The following is a 16182-nucleotide window of genomic DNA, read 5'->3' as shown; positions in this document are numbered from 1 at the left end:
GGGTGTTGGAGAGAGTGCAGGGGTTTTACAGTGATTTATTTAGCAAAGGCTATGTAGATAAGGATAGTGTGGACAAGGTATTAGGGACGGTTGAGCATGTGTTATCGGATAGTGATAGGGAAGTATGTGAGTGTGAGTTAGTAGAATCGGAGGTGACGGCGGCCGTTAGCAGCCTGTCTAATAACAAGAGTCCTGGCTCTGATGGATTGCCGGCAGAGTTTTACAAGTGCTTTAGTGAGTTGTTATGTCCGATTTTATTAAAGGTATATAGGGAAATGGAAAGGTTAGGGATGGTTAGTAAGTCGATGTCGACGGGGTTAATATCGGTACTGTACAAGAATAAGGGTAGTAAATTGCAGTTAGGGAATTACAGAGGGTTAAGTCTGTTGAACACTGACTATAAGGTACTGGCCAAAATTCTAGCTAATCGGATTAAGTCGGTAGTAGGGACCATAGTTTCATCAACGCAAACTTACAGTATTCCAGGGAGAGATATAGCGGACACGATAGGGTCAGTTAGGGATGTAGTGAGGCATATGAAAGAAGAGGGAGGTGTAGTTTTGAGTGTAGATTTTAACAAAGCTTTTGATAGGGTAGAACATGAGTTTATGTTTAGGGCGCTAGAGAGATTTGGTTTTGGGGATAGGTTAGTGAAGTGGATTCGATTATTGTATAGCAATGCAAAGAGTAGGGTTAAGTGTAACGGGGTATTGACGGATAGTTTTAGATTAGAGAGGTCAGTTAGGCAGGGTTGTCCGTTGTCTGCATTATTGTACAGCATAACGGCTGAACCATTAGCCACCATGCTAAAAAAGGATCAGCACATACAAGGTATCAATATCCCGGGAGGAGGTAGGAGTTTAATCCATCAATACGCAGATGACACAAGCATTACAGTTAGGAATTTGGCCAGTGTGAAAAGGGTAATTGAGTTATTGGGAATATATGGGAGTGCATCGGGGGCAAAGATTAACCTGGAAAAGTCAGAGATCCTTTGTGTAGGGGCAGTGGATATGAGCGAGTGTGACATTCCGCTGACTGTTTCTAAGGGGATGATAAAGGTATTAGGTGTGAATGTAGGTGTGGATGAAAAGGAGGCAAGGGATGTCACGTGGACAGGGGTTCTGAATAAAGTAAAGCAGAATTTGAATTTATGGAAGATGAGGAAGTTGAGACTGAGGGGCAAGGTGATTGTGGTGAATTGCTTGATGATGTCACGGGTGAATCATGTGCTGAGCACCCTGGATCTACCATTGTGGGTAGTAAAGGATTTGAATGGGGCTGTTAACAATTTTTTGTGGGATGGGAAACCGGCCAAAATTGCGCATAAGGTCTTGACGAATGGGTATGAGGATGGAGGACTGAAATTGATAGATGTGGAGGTGAAGAAAAGGGCGTTACGAGTGAAAACAATTAAGAAATATTTATATGGTAAGGAGGAGTATTGTTGGATGGGTTTTTTTGAGGACTATTTGCACAGGTATGGTGGTTGTGGTGTGAATGGTCTTTTTATGATGTTTAACAAACCGAGGTGTCAAGGGATGTCGTATTTCTATAGAGAGGTTTTTGAGGCATGGGGGAAATATTTGGAGTATGTGAAGTATGAGTGTGTGGACAGAGCCGAGGTTCTGAATCAGCCAATCTTTCAGAACCCAAAAATACTTCACAATAACAGAATACTGGTCAGTAAACATTTTGAGAAAGCCGGTGTTAAACAGGTCAAGCATTTAATGTTGGAGGGTGGTAACGTTTTTAAGGCGGAACAGGTGATCATAAGGGATGTAAGGAGGGTTAATAGAGACGTGAGGGGGGCTGTGGTTGTTGGGATGTATAGAAGAGTAAAGGAAAGTATTGGTACAGGGTGGATGACACTACTGTTAGGACAGGGAGGGATGGGCGAGGAGAACACGATGGTCGAGTTGGGGGTGGAGAGGGGAGGTAAGAGAGTTAAGTTTGAGGATGTCAGTACAAAAAGTGTGTACATGGATTTGATGGGTGGTGGGATGAAGAGGCCAGCGTCAGAGAAGGTGTGGGGAAGGGTTTTTGAGGGGTTTGACGTGAAGAAAATATGGGGCAACTTGAATGTGAAGTATAACTCTATTGAATGTGAGCACAATGATTTTAAGATCAGGCACAATAGGGTTTTCACGAACGTTGTTTTGCACCAAATTGATACGACTGTGGGTAGAGTGTGCAATGTTTGTAAAGAGGTGGATGAGACCTTCGATCATTATTTTATTGAATGTTCAATGTTGTTTGTCTTTCTTGAGAAGGTTAAGGATTTGTTGAGTGTACACTGTGGGATCAAGGTTGGGAATGATGTTGAATGGAAGAAACTGTTGTTGTTTGGTGTGGTTGGGAAGGTGAAAGATGTGAATGTTAATTTGGTGAATTTCATTCTGAGCACAGTCCGTCATGCAATTGTATGTAGGAGGAACGTTGCGCAAGATGAGGGGAGGGTGATACGGGTATGGGAGTGGTTTGTGGCAACTTTTAAAAAGAATGTAAGGTTGGTCCACACGCTTAGGAGGGAGGATTTTCACAAGTTTTTTGTTAGGAACAGCACTTTAGTCATGGTAACGGAATCAGGGACGTTAGGTTTTAGTGTGTAGTGTGGGCATTGTTTTTCCTGCTTGTTAAGACCTGTCAGACCACTCCGACGCAAATGTTTGTTGTCTATGATTAGGGTTAACCTCTCTATGTGATTGTTGTGTACATTTGTGATTATCAACTGTCTGTATGTCTTGTGTGTGTCATACTGGTTTTGGTTATGACTGTAAAAGATTGTAAATTATTGTAAATACTGAATTTGAATTGTAAACTATATTTTTTGATAATAAAAAAAAAAAAAAAAAAAAAAAAAAAGGCACGCCCGATCTCGTCTGATCTCGGAAGCTAAGCAGGGTCGGGCCTGGTTAGTACTTGGATGGGTGACCGCCTGGGAATACCAGGTGCTGTAAGCATTATACTATTTCAACTCGAGCTCATTGGATGCAATGGCCTACCGTGCGCTGATCTTTAGCGCCCACTGTTTTGGAGAATTTAAGCAACATACAGACTCTGACGACGTCTCCTCAAGCTCTATTTGTGAAACATGTGGACAGTGTAGTGACGTAGCAGAGAGCTGCAATGACGGCGGTCCACCTTAGTCCATCCCAGGTTTTGCAACGCTACGTTTCTTCTAAAGATCACGCAAACGATGACGCCCAAGCAGTGTAATGCATTGCGTTCAAATATGTAACTCTGAGTCTGGAATAACGTATTCATTCATTCATTATGGATCTAATCATTGTTTCTGTACAAGTCCCGTCTCTGGCCACGGCAGCGCTCTCACTCCTTACGTCCTCCCCCTGTATAAAAGCTAATATGGTCAAGTCTATAATTGCTTACGGCCATACCACCTTAGGCACGCCCGATCTCGTCTGATCTCGGAAGCTAAGCAGGGTCGGGCCTGGTTAGTACTTGGATGGGTGACCGCCTGGGAATACCAGGTGCTGTAAGCATTATACTTTTTCAACTCGAGCTCATTGGATGCAATGGCCTACCGTGCGCTGATCTTTAGCGCCCACTGTTTTGGAGAATTTAAGCAACATACAGACTCTGACGACGTCTCCTCAAACTCTATTTGTGAAACATGTGGACAGTGTAGTGATGTAGCAGAGAGCTGCAATGACGGCGGTCCACCTTAGTCCATCCCAGGTTTTGCAACGCTACGTTTCTTCAAAAGATCACGCAAACGATGACGCCCAAGCATTGTAATGCATTGCGTTCAAATATGTAACTCTGAGTCTGGAATAACGTATTCATTCATTCATTATGGATCTAATCATTGTTTCTGTACAAGTCCCGTCTCTGGCCACGGCAGCGCTCTCACTCCTTACGTCCTCCCCCTGTATAAAAGCTAATATGGTCAAGTTTATATATGCTTAAGGTCATACCACCTTAGGCACGCCCGATCTCGTCTGATCTCGGAAGCTAAGCAGGGTCGGGCCTGGTTAGTACTTGGATGGGTGACCGCCTGGGAATACCTGGTGCTGTAAGCATTATACTTTTTCAACTCGAGCTCATTGGATGCAATGGCCTACCGTGCGCTGATCTTTAGCGCCCACTGTTTTGGAGAATTTAAGCAACATACAGACTCTGACGACGTCTCCTCAAACTCTATTTGTGAAACATGTGGACAGTGTAGTGACGTAGCAGAGAGCTGCAATGACGGCGGTCCACCTTAGTCCATCCCAGGTTTTGCAACGCTACGTTTCTTCAAAAGATCACGCAAACGATGACGCCCAAGCAGTGTAATGCATTGCGTTCAAATATGTTGCTCTGAGTCTGGAATAACGTATTCATTCATTCATTATGGATCTAATCATTGTTTCTGTACAAGTCCCGTCTCTGGCCACGGCAGCAGCTCTCACTCCTTACGTCCTCCCCCTGTATAAAAGCTAATATGGTCAAGTCTATAATTGCTTACGGCCATACCACCTTAGGCACGCCCGATCTCGTCTGATCTCGGAAGCTAAGCAGGGTCGGGCCTGGTTAGTACTTGGATGGGTGACCGCCTGGGAATACCAGGTGCTGTAAGCATTATACTTTTTCAACTCGAGCTCATTGGATGCAATGGCCTACCGTGCGCTGATCTTTAGCGCCCACTGTTTTGGAGAATTTAAGCAACATACAGACTCTGACGACGTCTCCTCAAAGCTCTATTTGTGAAACATGTGGACAGTGTAGTGACGTAGCAGAGAGCTGCAATGACGGCGGTCCACCTTAGTCCATCCCAGGTTTTGCAACGCTACGTTTCTTCTAAAGATCACGCAAACGATGACGCCAAAGCAGTGTAATGCATTGCGTTCAAATATGTAACTCTGAGTCTGGAATAACGTATTCATTCATTCATTATGGATCTAATCATTGTTTCTGTACAAGTCCCGTCTCTGGCCACGGCAGCGCTCTCACTCCTTACGTCCTCCCCCTGTATAAAAGCTAATATGGTCAAGTCTATAATTGCTTACGGCCATACCACCTTAGGCACGCCCGATCTCGTCTGATCTCGGAAGCTAAGCAGGGTCGGGCCTGGTTAGTACTTGGATGGGTGACCGCCTGGGAATACCAGGTGCTGTAAGCATTATACTATTTCAACTCGAGCTCATTGGATGCAATGGCCTACCGTGCGCTGATCTTTAGCGCCCACTGTTTTGGAGAATTTAAGCAACATACAGACTCTGACGACGTCTCCTCAAACTCTATTTGTGAAACATGTGGACAGTGTAGTGACGTAGCAGAGAGCTGCAATGACGGCGGTCCACCTTAGTCCATCCCAGGTTCTGCAACGCTACGTTTCTTCAAAAGATCACGCAAACGATGACGCCCAAGCAGTGTAATGCATTAGCGTTCAAATATGTAACTCTGAGTCTGGAATAACGTATTCATTCATTCATTATGGATCTAATCATTGTTTCTGTACAAGTCCCGTCTCTGGCCACGGCAGCGCTCTCACTCCTTACGTCCTCCCCCTGTATAAAAGCTTACATGGTCAAGTCTATAAATACTTACGGCCATACCACCATAGGCACGCCCGATCTCGTCTGATCTCGGAAGCTAAGCAGGGTCGGGCCTGGTTAGTACTTGGATGGGTGACCGCCTGGGAATACCAGGTGCTGTAAGCATTATACTATTTCAACTCGAGCTCATTGGATGCAATGGCCTACCGTGCGCTGATCTTTAGCGCCCACTGTTTTGGAGAATTTAAGCAACATACAGACTCTGACGACGTCTCCTCAAACTCTATTTGTGAAACATGTGGACAGTGTAGTGACGTAGCAGAGAGCTGCAATGACGGCGGTCCACCTTAGTCCATCCCAGGTTCTGCAACGCTACGTTTCTTCAAAAGATCACGCAAACGATGACGCCCAAGCAGTGTAATGCATTGCGTTCAAATATGTAACTCTGAGTCTGGAATAACGTATTCATTCATTCATTATGGATCTAATCATTGTTTCTGTACAAGTCCCGTCTCTGGCCACGGCAGCGCTCTCACTCCTTACGTCCTCCCCCTGTATAAAAGCTAATATGGTCAAGTCTATAATTGCTTACGGCCATACCACCTTAGGCACGCCCGATCTCGTCTGATCTCGGAAGCTAAGCAGGGTCGGGCCTGGTTAGTACTTGGATGGGTGACCTGCCTGGGAATACCAGGTGCTGTAAGCATTATACTTTTTCAACTCGAGCTCATTGGATGCAATGGTCCTACCTTGCGCTGATCTTTAGCGCCCACTGTTTTGGAGAATTTAAGCAACATACAGACTCTGACGACGTCTCCTCAAACTCTATTTGTGAAACATGTGGACCGTGTAGTGACGTAGCAGAGAGCTGCAATGAAGGCGGTCCACCTTAGTCCATCCCAGGTTTTGCAACGCTACGTTTCTTCAAAAGATCACGCAAACGATGACGCCCAAGCAGTGTAATGCATTGCGTTCAAATATGTAACTCTGAGTCTGGAATAACGTATTCATTCATTCATTATGGATCTAATCATTGTTTCTGTACAAGTCCCGTCTCTGGCCACGGCAGCGCTCTCACTCCTTACGTCCTCCCCCTGTATAAAAGCTAATATGGTCAAGTCTATAAATTGCTTACGGCCATACCACCTTAGGCACGCCCGATCTCGTCTGATATCGGAAGCTAAGCAGGGTCGGGCTGGTTAGTACTTGGATGGGTGACCGCCTGGGAATACCAGGTGCTGTAAGCATTATACTATTTCAACTCGAGCTCATTGGATGCAATGGCCTACCGTGCGCTGATCTTTAGCGCCCACTGTTTTGGAGAATTTAAGCAACATACAGACTCTGACGACGTCTCCTCAAACTCTATTTGTGAAACATGTGGACAGTGTAGTGATGTAGCAGAGAGCTGCAATGACGGCGGTCCACCTTAGTCCATCCCAGGTTTTGCAACGCTACGTTTCTTCAAAAGATCACGCAAACGATGACGCCCAAGCAGTGTAATGCATTGCGTTCAAATATGTAACTCTGAGTCTGGAATAACGTATTCATTCATTCATTATGGATCTAATCATTGTTTCTGTACAAGTCCCGTCTCTGGCCACGGCAGCGCTCTCACTCCTTACGTCCTCCCCCTGTATAAAAGCTAATATGGTCAAGTTATATATGCTTACGGCCATACCACCTTAGGCACGCCCGATCTCGTCTGATCTCGGAAGCTAAGCAGGGTCGGGCCTGGTTAGTACTTGGATGGGTGACCGCCTGGGAATACCTGGTGCTGTAAGCATTATACTTTTTCAACTCGAGCTCATTGGATGCAATGGCCTACCGTGCGCTGATCTTTAGCGCCCACTGTTTTGGAGAATTTAAGCAACATACAGACTCTGACGACGTCTCCTCAAACTCTATTTGTGAAACATGTGGACAGTGTAGTGACGTAGTAGAGAGCTGCAATGACGGCGGTCCACCTTAGTCCATCCCAGGTTTTGCAACGCTACGTTTCTTCAAAAGATCACGCAAACGATGACGCCCAAGCAGTGTAATGCATTGCGTTCAAATATGTTGCTCTGAGTCTGGAATAACGTATTCATTCATTCATTACGGATCTAATCATTGTTTCTGTACAAGTCCCGTCTCTGGCCACGGCAGCGCTCTCACTCCTTACGTCCTCCCCCTGTATAAAAGCTTACATGGTCAAGTCTATAAATGCTTACGGCCATACCACCATAGGCACGCCCGATCTCGTCTGATCTCGGAAGCTAAGCAGGGTCGGGCCTGGTTAGTACTTGGATGGGTGACCGCCTGGGAATACCAGGTGCTGTAAGCATTATACTTTTTCAACTCGAGCTCATTGGATGCAATGGCCTACCGTGCGCTGATCTTTAGCGCCCACTGTTTTGGAGAATTTAAGCAACATACAGACTCTGACGACGTCTCCTCAAGCTCTATTTGTGAAACATATGGACAGTGTAGTGACGTAGCAGAGAGCTGCAATGACGGCGGTCCACCTTAGTCCATCCCAGGTTTTGCAACGCTACGTTTCTTCTAAAGATCACGCAAACGATGACGCCAAAGCAGTGCAATGCATTGCGTTCAAATATGTAACTCTGAGTCTGGAATAACGTATTCATTCATTCATTATGGATCTAATCATTGTTTCTGTACAAGTCCCGTCTCTGGCCACGGCAGCGCTCTCACTCCTTACGTCCTCCCCCTGTATAAAAGCTTACATGGTCAAGTCTATAAATGCTTACGGCCATACCACCATAGGCACGCCCGATCTCGTCTGATCTCGGAAGCTAAGCAGGGTCGGGCCTGGTTAGTACTTGGATGGGTGACCGCCTGGGAATACCAGGTGCTGTAAGCATTATACTTTTTCAACTCGAGCTCATTGGATGCAATGGCCTACCGTGCGCTGATCTTTAGCGCCCACTGTTTTGGAGAATTTAAGCAACATACAGACTCTGACGACGTCTCCTCAAGCTCTATTTGTGAAACATATGGACAGTGTAGTGACGTAGCAGAGAGCTGCAATGACGGCGGTCCACCATAGTCCATCCCAGGTTTTGCAACGCTACGTTTCTTCTAAAGATCACGCAAACGATGACGCCAAAGCAGTGCAATGCATTGCGTTCAAATATGTAACTCTGAGTCTGGAATAACGTATTCATTCATTCATTATGGATCTAATCATTGTCTCTGTACAAGTCCCGTCTCTGGCCACGGCAGCGCTCTCACTCCTTACGTCCTCCCCCTGTATAAAAGCTAATATGGTCAGGTCTATAATTGCTTACTGCTATACCACCTTAGGCACGCCCGATCTCGTCTGATCTCGGAAGCTAAGCAGGGTCGGGCCTGGTTAGTACTTGGATGGGTGACCGCCTGGGAATACCAGGTGCTGTAAGCATTATACTATTTCAACTCGAGCTCATTGGATGCAATGGCCTACCGTGCGCTGATCTTTAGCGCCCACTGTTTTGGAGAATTTAAGCAACATACAGACTCTGACGACGTCTCCTCAAACTCTATTTGTGAAACATGTGGACAGTGTAGTGACGTAGCAGAGAGCTGCAATGACGGCGGTCCACCTTAGTCCATCCCAGGTTCTGCAACGCTACGTTTCTTCAAAAGATCACGCAAACGATGACGCCCAAGCAGTGTAATGCATTGCGTTCAAATATGTAACTCTGAGTCTGGAATAACGTATTCATTCATTCATTATGGATCTAATCATTGTTTCTGTACAAGTCCCGTCTCTGGCCACGGCAGCGCTCTCACTCCTTACGTCCTCCCCCTGTATAAAAGCTTACATGGTCAAGTCTATAAATGCTTACGGCCATACCACCATAGGCACGCTCGATCTCGTCTGATATCGGAAGCTAATCAGGGTCGGGCCTGGTTAGTACTTGGATGGGTTACCGCCTGGGAATACCAGGTGCTGTAAGCATTATACTTTTTCAACTCGAGCTCATTGGATGCAATGGCCTACCGTGCGCTGATCTTTAGCGCCCACTGTTTTGGAGAATTTAAGCAACATACAGACTCTGACGACGTCTCCTCAAACTCTATTTGTGAAACATGTGGACAGTGTAGTGATGTAGCAGAGAGCTGCAATGACGGCGGTCCACCTTAGTCCATCCCAGGTTTTGCAACGCTACGTTTCTTCAAAAGATCACGCAAACGATGACGCCCAAGCTTTGTAATGCATTGCGTTCAAATATGTAACTCTGAGTCTGGAATAACGTATTCATTCATTCATTATGGATCTAATCATTGTTTCTGTACAAGTCCCGTCTCTGGCCACGGCAGCGCTCTCACTCCTTACGTCCTCCCCCTGTATAAAAGCTAATATGGTCAAGTTTATATATGCTTAAGGTTATACCACCTTAGGCACGCCCGATCTCGTCTGATCTCGGAAGCTAAGCAGGGTCGGGCCTGGTTAGTACTTGGATGGGTGACCGCCTGGGAATACCTGGTGCTGTAAGCATTATACTTTTTCAACTCGAGCTCATTGGATGCAATGGCCTACCGTGCGCTGATCTTTAGCGCCCACTGTTTTGGAGAATTTAAGCAACATACAGACTCTGACGACGTCTCCTCAAACTCCTATTTGTGAAACATGTGGACAGTGTAGTGACGTAGCAGAGAGCTGCAATGACGGCGGTCCACCTTAGTCCATCCCAGGTTTTGCAACGCTACGTTTCTTCAAAAGATCACGCAAACGATGACGCCCAAGCAGTGTAATGCATTGCGTTCAAATATGTTGCTCTGAGTCTGGAATAACGTATTCATTCATTCATTATGGATCTGATCATTGTTTCTGTACAAGTCCCGTCTCTGGCCACGGCAGCACTCTCACTCCTTACGTCCTCCCCCTGTATAAAAGCTAATATGGTCAAGTCTATAATTGCTTACGGCCATACCACCTTAGGCACGGCCGATCTCGTCTGATCTCGGAAGCTAAGCAGGGTCGGGCCTGGTTAGTACTTGGATGGGTGACCGCCTGGGAATACCAGGTGCTGTAAGCATTATACTTTTTCAACTCGAGCTCATTGGATGCAATGGCCTACCGTGCGCTGATCTTTAGCGCCCACTGTTTTGGAGAATTTAAGCAACATACAGACTCTGACGACGTCTCCTCAAGCTCTATTTGTGAAACATGTGGACAGTGTAGTGACGTAGCAGAGAGCTGCAATGACGGCGGTCCACCTTAGTCCATCCCAGGTTTTGCAACGCTACGTTTCTTCTAAAGATCACGCAAACGATGACGCCAAAGCAGTGTAATGCATTGCGTTCAAATATGTAACTCTGAGTCTGGAATAACGTATTCATTCATTCATTATGGATCTAATCATTGTTTCTGTACAAGTCCCGTCTCTGGCCACGGCAGCGCTCTCACTCCTTACGTCCTCCCCCTGTATAAAAGCTAATATGGTCAAGTCTATAATTGGTTACGGCCATACCACCTTAGGCACGCCCGATCTCGTCTGATCTCGGAAGCTAAGCAGGGTCGGGCCTGGTTAGTACTTGGATGGGTGACCGCCTGGGAATACCAGGTGCTGTAAGCATTATACTATTTCAACTCGAGCTCATTGGATGCAATGGCCTACCGTGCGCTGATCTTTAGCGCCCACTGTTTTGGAGAATTTAAGCAACATACAGACTCTGACGACGTCTCCTCAAACTCTATTTGTGAAACATGTGGACAGTGTAGTGACGTAGCAGAGAGCTGCAATGACGGCGGTCCACCTTAGTCCATCCCAGGTTCTGCAACGCTACGTTTCTTCAAAAGATCACGCAAACGATGACGCCCAAGCAGTGTAATGCATTACGTTCAAATATGTAACTCTGAGTCTGGAATAACGTATTCATTCATTCATTATGGATCTAATCATTGTTTCTGTACAAGTCCCGTCTCTGGCCACGGCAGCGCTCTCACTCCTTACGTCCTCCCCCTGTATAAAAGCTTACATGGTCAAGTCTATAAATACTTACGGCCATACCACCATAGGCACGCCCGATCTCGTCTGATCTCGGAAGCTAAGCAGGGTCGGGCCTGGTTAGTACTTGGATGGGTGACCGCCTGGGAATACCAGGTGCTGTAAGCATTATACTATTTCAACTCGAGCTCATTGGATGCAATGGCCTACCGTGCGCTGATCTTTAGCGCCCACTGTTTTGGAGAATTTAAGCAACATACAGACTCTGACGACGTCTCCTCAAACTCTATTTGTGAAACATGTGGACAGTGTAGTGACGTAGCAGAGAGCTGCAATGACGGCGGTCCACCTTAGTCCATCCCAGGTTCTGCAACGCTACGTTTCTTCAAAAGATCACGCAAACGATGACGCCCAAGCAGTGTAATGCATTGCGTTCAAATATGTAACTCTGAGTCTGGAATAACGTATTCATTTATTCATTATGGATCTAATCATTGTTTCTGTACAAGTCCCGTCTCTGGCCACGGCAGCGCTCTCACTCCTTACGTCCTCCCCCTGTATAAAAAGCTAATATGGTCAAGTCTATAATTGCTTACGGCCATACCACCTTAGGCACGCCCGATCTCGTCTGATCTCGGAAGCTAAGCAGGGTCGGGCCTGGTTAGTACTTGGATGGGTGACTGCCTGGGAATACCAGGTGCTGTAAGCATTATACTTTTTCAACTCGAGCTCATTGGATGCAATGGTCTACCTTGCGCTGATCTTTAGCGCCCACTGTTTTGGAGAATTTAAGCAACATACAGACTCTGACGACGTCTCCTCAAACTCTATTTGAGAAACATGTGGACCGTGTAGTGACGTAGCAGAGAGCTGCAATGAAGGCGGTCCACCTTAGTCCATCCCAGGTTTTGCAACGCTACGTTTCTTCAAAAGATCACGCAAACGATGACGCCCAAGCAGTGTAATGCATTGCGTTCAAATATGTAACTCTGAGTCTGGAATAACGTATTCATTCATTCATTATGGATCTAATCATTGTTTTTGTACAAGTCCCGTCTCTGGCCACGGCAGCGCTCTCACTCCTTACGTCCTCCCCCTGTATAAAAGATAATATGGTCAAGTCTACAATTGCTTACGGCCATACCACCTTAGGCACGCCCGATCTCGTCTGATAACGGAAGCTAAGCAGGGTCGGGGCTGGTTAGTACTTGGATGGGTGACCGCCTGGGAATACCAGGTGCTGTAAGCATTATACTATTTCAACTCGAGCTCATTGGATGCAATGGCCTACCGTGCGCTGATCTTTAGCGCCCACTGTTTTGAGAATTTAAGCAACATACAGACTCTGACGACGTCTCCTCAAACTCTATTTGTGAAACATGTGGACAGTGTAGTGATGTAGCAGAGAGCTGCAATGACGGCGGTCCCCTTAGTCCATCCCAGGTTTTGCAACGCTACGTTTCTTCAAAAGATCACGCAAACGATGACGCCCAAGCAGTGTAATGCATTGCGTTCAAATATGTAACTCTGAGTCTGGAATAACGTATTCATTCATTCATTATGGATCTAATCATTGTTTCTGAACAAGTCCCGTCTCTGGCCACGGCAGCGCTCTCACTCCTTACGTCCTCCCCCTGTATAAAAGCTAATATGGTCAAGTCTATAATTGCTTACGGCCATACCACCTTAGGCACGCCCGATCTCGTCTGATCTCGGAAGCTAAGCAGGGTCGGGCCTGGTTAGTACTTGGATGGGTGACCGCCTGGGAATACCATGGTGCTGTAAGCATTATACTTTTTCAACTCGAGCTCATTGGATGCAATGGCCTACCGTGCGCTGATCTTTAGCGCCCACTGTTTTGGAGAATTTAAGCAACATACAGACTCTGACGACGTCTCCTCAAACTCTATTTGTGAAACATGTGGACAGTGTAGTGACGTAGCAGAGAGCTGCAATGACGGCGGTCCACCTTAGTCCATCCCAGGTTTTGCAACGCTACGTTTCTTCAAAAGATCACGCAAACGATGACGCCCAAGCAGTGTAATGCATTGCGTTCAAATATGTTGCTCTGAGTCTGGAATAACGTATTCATTCATTCATTATGGATCTAATCATTGTTTCTGTACAAGTCCCGTCTCTGGCCACGGCAGCGCTCTCACTCCTTACGTCCTCCCCCTGTATAAAAGCTTAATATGGTCAAGTCTATAATGCTTACGGCCATACCACCTTAGGCACGCCCGATCTCGTCTGATCTCGGAAGCTAAGCAGGGTCGGGCCTGGTTAGTACTTGGATGGGTGACCGCCTGGGAATACCAGGTGCTGTAAGCATTATACTATTTTCAACTCGAGCTCATTGGATGCAATGGCCTACCGTGCGCTGATCTTTAGCGCCCACTGTTTTGGAGAATTTAAGCAACATACAGACTCTGACGACGTCTCCTCAAACTCTATTTGTGAAACATGTGGACAGTGTAGTGACGTAGCAGAGAGCTGCAATGACGGCGGTCCACCTTAGTCCATCCCAGGTTTTGCAACGCTACGTTTCTTCAAAAGATCACGCAAACGATGACGCCCAAGCAGTGTAATGCATTGCGTTCAAATATGTAACTCTGAGTCTGGAATAACGTATTCATTCATTCATTATGGATCTAATCATTGTTTCTGTGCAAGTCCCGTCTCTGGCCACGGCAGCGCTCTCACTCCTTACGTCCTCCCCCTGTATAAAAGCTAATATGGTCAAGTCTATAAATGCTTACGGCCATACCACCTTAGGCACGCCCGATCTCGTCTGATCTCGGAAGCTAAGCAGGGTCGGGCCTGGTTAGTACTTGGATGGGTGACCGCCTGGGAATACCAGGTGCTGTAAGCATTATACTATTTCAACTCGAGCTCATTGGATGCAATGGCCTACCGTGCGCTGATCTTTAGCGCCCACTGTTTTGGAGAATTTAAGCAACATACAGACTCTGACGACGTCTCCTCAAACTCTATTTGTGAAACATGTGGACAGTGTAGTGACGTAGCAGAGAGCTGCAATGACGGCGGTCCACCTTAGTCCATCCCAGGTTTTGCAACGCTACGTTTCTTCAAAAGATCACGCAAACGATGACGCCCAAGCAGTGTAATGCATTGCGTTCAAATATGTAACTCTGAGTCTGGAATAACGTATTCATTCATTCATTATGGATCTAATCATTGTTTCTGTACAAGTCCCGTCTCTGGCCACGGCAGCGCTCTCACTCCTTACGTCCTCCCCCTGTATAAAAGCTAATATGGTCAAGTCTATAATATGCTTACGGCCATACCACCTTAGGCACGCCCGATCTCGTCTGATCTCGGAAGCTAAGCAGGGTCGGGCCTGGTTAGTACTTGGATGGGTGACCGCCTGGGAATACCAGGTGCTGTAAGCATTATACTTTTTCAACTCGAGCTCATTGGATGCAATGGCCTACCGTGCGCTGATCTTTAGCGCCCACTGTTTTGGAGAATTTAAGCAACATACAGACTCTGACGACGTCTCCTCAAACTCTATTTGTGAAACATGTGGACAGTGTAGTGACGTAGCAGAGAGCTGCAATGACGGCGGTCCACCTTAGTCCATCCCAGGTTTTGCAACGCTACGTTTCTTCAAAAGATCACGCAAACGATGACGCCCAAGCAGTGTAATGCATTGCGTTCAAATATGTTGCTCTGAGTCTGGAATAACGTATTCATTCATTCATTATGGATCTAATCATTGTTTCTGTACAAGTCCCGTCTCTGGCCACGGCAGCGCTCTCACTCCTTACGTCCTCCCCCTGTATAAAAGCTAATATGGTCAAGTCTATAATGCTTACGGCCATACCACCTTAGGCACGCCCGATCTCGTCTGATCTCGGAAGCTAAGCAGGGTCGGGCCTGGTTAGTACTTGGATGGGTGACCGCCTGGGAATACCAGGTGCTGTAAGCATTATACTTTTTCAACTCGAGCTCATTGGATGCAATGGCCTACCGTGCGCTGATCTTTAGCGCCCACTGTTTTGGAGAATTTAAGCAACATACAGACTCTGACGACGTCTCCTCAAACTCTATTTGTGAAACATGTGGACAGTGTAGTGACGTAGCAGAGAGCTGCAATGACGGCGGTCCACCTTAGTCCATCCCAGGTTTTGCAACGCTACGTTTCTTCAAAAGATCACGCAAACGATGACGCCCAAGCAGTGTAATGCATTGCGTTCAAATATGTAACTCTGAGTCTGGAATAACGTATTCATTCATTCATTATGGATCTAATCATTGTTTCTGTACAAGTCCCGTCTCTGGCCACGGCAGCGCTCTCACTCCTTACGTCCTCCCCCTGTATAAAAGCTAATATGGTCAAGTCTATAATTGCTTACGGCCATACCACCTTAGGCACGCCCGATCTCGTCTGATCTCGGAAGCTAAGCAGGGTCGGGCCTGGTTAGTACTTGGATGGGTGACCGCCTGGGAATACCAGGTGCTGTAAGCATTATACTTTTTCAACTCGAGCTCATTGGATGCAATGGCCTACCGTGCGCTGATCTTTAGCGCCCACTGTTTTGGAGAATTTAAGCAACATACAGACTCTGACGACGTCTCCTCAAACTCTATTTGTGAAACATGTGGACAGTGTAGTGACGTAGCAGAGAGCTGCAATGACGGCGGTCCACCTTAGTCCATCCCAGGTTTTGCAACGCTACGTTTCTTCAAAAGATCACGCAAACGATGACGCCCAAGCAGTG

At 46.5% G+C, this 16182-nt stretch overlaps 21 non-coding genes and 3 pseudogenes across 21 annotated transcripts; all 24 read left to right on the top strand.

Moving 5' to 3' along the window:
* The first annotated feature begins 3384 nt into the window (after window positions 1-3384).
* Window positions 3385-3503, top strand: LOC115544699 (5S ribosomal RNA). Its single transcript, XR_003977020.1, has one exon. It is a non-coding gene; the product is annotated as a 5S ribosomal RNA (ribosomal RNA).
* A 421-nt stretch (window positions 3504-3924) lies between these two features.
* LOC115544611 (5S ribosomal RNA) lies at window positions 3925-4043 on the top strand. The gene has a single exon (XR_003976955.1). It is a non-coding gene; the product is annotated as a 5S ribosomal RNA (ribosomal RNA).
* Window positions 4044-4465: 422 nt separating this feature from the next.
* On the top strand, window positions 4466-4584 carry LOC115544698 (5S ribosomal RNA). The gene has a single exon (XR_003977019.1). It is a non-coding gene; the product is annotated as a 5S ribosomal RNA (ribosomal RNA).
* A 422-nt stretch (window positions 4585-5006) lies between these two features.
* Window positions 5007-5125, top strand: LOC115544697 (5S ribosomal RNA). Its single transcript, XR_003977018.1, has one exon. It is a non-coding gene; the product is annotated as a 5S ribosomal RNA (ribosomal RNA).
* Window positions 5126-5547: 422 nt separating this feature from the next.
* On the top strand, window positions 5548-5666 carry LOC115544593 (5S ribosomal RNA). Its single transcript, XR_003976938.1, has one exon. It is a non-coding gene; the product is annotated as a 5S ribosomal RNA (ribosomal RNA).
* Window positions 5667-6087: 421 nt separating this feature from the next.
* Window positions 6088-6207, top strand: LOC115544605 (5S ribosomal RNA). Its single transcript, XR_003976949.1, has one exon. It is a non-coding gene; the product is annotated as a 5S ribosomal RNA (ribosomal RNA).
* A 423-nt stretch (window positions 6208-6630) lies between these two features.
* LOC115544620 (uncharacterized) lies at window positions 6631-6748 on the top strand (annotated as a pseudogene).
* A 420-nt stretch (window positions 6749-7168) lies between these two features.
* Window positions 7169-7287, top strand: LOC115544707 (5S ribosomal RNA). Its single transcript, XR_003977027.1, has one exon. It is a non-coding gene; the product is annotated as a 5S ribosomal RNA (ribosomal RNA).
* A 421-nt stretch (window positions 7288-7708) lies between these two features.
* Window positions 7709-7827, top strand: LOC115544717 (5S ribosomal RNA). The gene has a single exon (XR_003977037.1). It is a non-coding gene; the product is annotated as a 5S ribosomal RNA (ribosomal RNA).
* A 421-nt stretch (window positions 7828-8248) lies between these two features.
* LOC115544716 (5S ribosomal RNA) lies at window positions 8249-8367 on the top strand. Its single transcript, XR_003977036.1, has one exon. It is a non-coding gene; the product is annotated as a 5S ribosomal RNA (ribosomal RNA).
* A 421-nt stretch (window positions 8368-8788) lies between these two features.
* On the top strand, window positions 8789-8907 carry LOC115544600 (5S ribosomal RNA). The gene has a single exon (XR_003976944.1). It is a non-coding gene; the product is annotated as a 5S ribosomal RNA (ribosomal RNA).
* A 421-nt stretch (window positions 8908-9328) lies between these two features.
* Window positions 9329-9447, top strand: LOC115544622 (uncharacterized; annotated as a pseudogene).
* A 421-nt stretch (window positions 9448-9868) lies between these two features.
* LOC115544614 (5S ribosomal RNA) lies at window positions 9869-9987 on the top strand. Its single transcript, XR_003976958.1, has one exon. It is a non-coding gene; the product is annotated as a 5S ribosomal RNA (ribosomal RNA).
* Window positions 9988-10409: 422 nt separating this feature from the next.
* Window positions 10410-10528, top strand: LOC115544588 (5S ribosomal RNA). The gene has a single exon (XR_003976933.1). It is a non-coding gene; the product is annotated as a 5S ribosomal RNA (ribosomal RNA).
* A 421-nt stretch (window positions 10529-10949) lies between these two features.
* Window positions 10950-11068, top strand: LOC115544582 (5S ribosomal RNA). Its single transcript, XR_003976928.1, has one exon. It is a non-coding gene; the product is annotated as a 5S ribosomal RNA (ribosomal RNA).
* Window positions 11069-11489: 421 nt separating this feature from the next.
* On the top strand, window positions 11490-11608 carry LOC115544591 (5S ribosomal RNA). The gene has a single exon (XR_003976936.1). It is a non-coding gene; the product is annotated as a 5S ribosomal RNA (ribosomal RNA).
* A 422-nt stretch (window positions 11609-12030) lies between these two features.
* On the top strand, window positions 12031-12149 carry LOC115544581 (5S ribosomal RNA). Its single transcript, XR_003976927.1, has one exon. It is a non-coding gene; the product is annotated as a 5S ribosomal RNA (ribosomal RNA).
* Window positions 12150-12570: 421 nt separating this feature from the next.
* LOC115544629 (uncharacterized) lies at window positions 12571-12689 on the top strand (annotated as a pseudogene).
* Window positions 12690-13108: 419 nt separating this feature from the next.
* Window positions 13109-13228, top strand: LOC115544602 (5S ribosomal RNA). Its single transcript, XR_003976946.1, has one exon. It is a non-coding gene; the product is annotated as a 5S ribosomal RNA (ribosomal RNA).
* Window positions 13229-13649: 421 nt separating this feature from the next.
* Window positions 13650-13768, top strand: LOC115544696 (5S ribosomal RNA). Its single transcript, XR_003977017.1, has one exon. It is a non-coding gene; the product is annotated as a 5S ribosomal RNA (ribosomal RNA).
* A 422-nt stretch (window positions 13769-14190) lies between these two features.
* Window positions 14191-14309, top strand: LOC115544695 (5S ribosomal RNA). Its single transcript, XR_003977016.1, has one exon. It is a non-coding gene; the product is annotated as a 5S ribosomal RNA (ribosomal RNA).
* A 422-nt stretch (window positions 14310-14731) lies between these two features.
* On the top strand, window positions 14732-14850 carry LOC115544694 (5S ribosomal RNA). The gene has a single exon (XR_003977015.1). It is a non-coding gene; the product is annotated as a 5S ribosomal RNA (ribosomal RNA).
* A 420-nt stretch (window positions 14851-15270) lies between these two features.
* Window positions 15271-15389, top strand: LOC115544693 (5S ribosomal RNA). The gene has a single exon (XR_003977014.1). It is a non-coding gene; the product is annotated as a 5S ribosomal RNA (ribosomal RNA).
* Window positions 15390-15810: 421 nt separating this feature from the next.
* On the top strand, window positions 15811-15929 carry LOC115544692 (5S ribosomal RNA). Its single transcript, XR_003977013.1, has one exon. It is a non-coding gene; the product is annotated as a 5S ribosomal RNA (ribosomal RNA).
* The last annotated feature ends 253 nt before the right edge of the window (window positions 15930-16182 follow it).

This window comes from Gadus morhua, chromosome 5 (assembly GCF_902167405.1).
Source record: "Gadus morhua chromosome 5, gadMor3.0, whole genome shotgun sequence".
In the NCBI taxonomy this organism is placed as follows: Eukaryota; Metazoa; Chordata; class Actinopteri; order Gadiformes; family Gadidae; genus Gadus; species Gadus morhua.
This window is presented reverse-complemented; position numbering and strand designations above follow the sequence as displayed.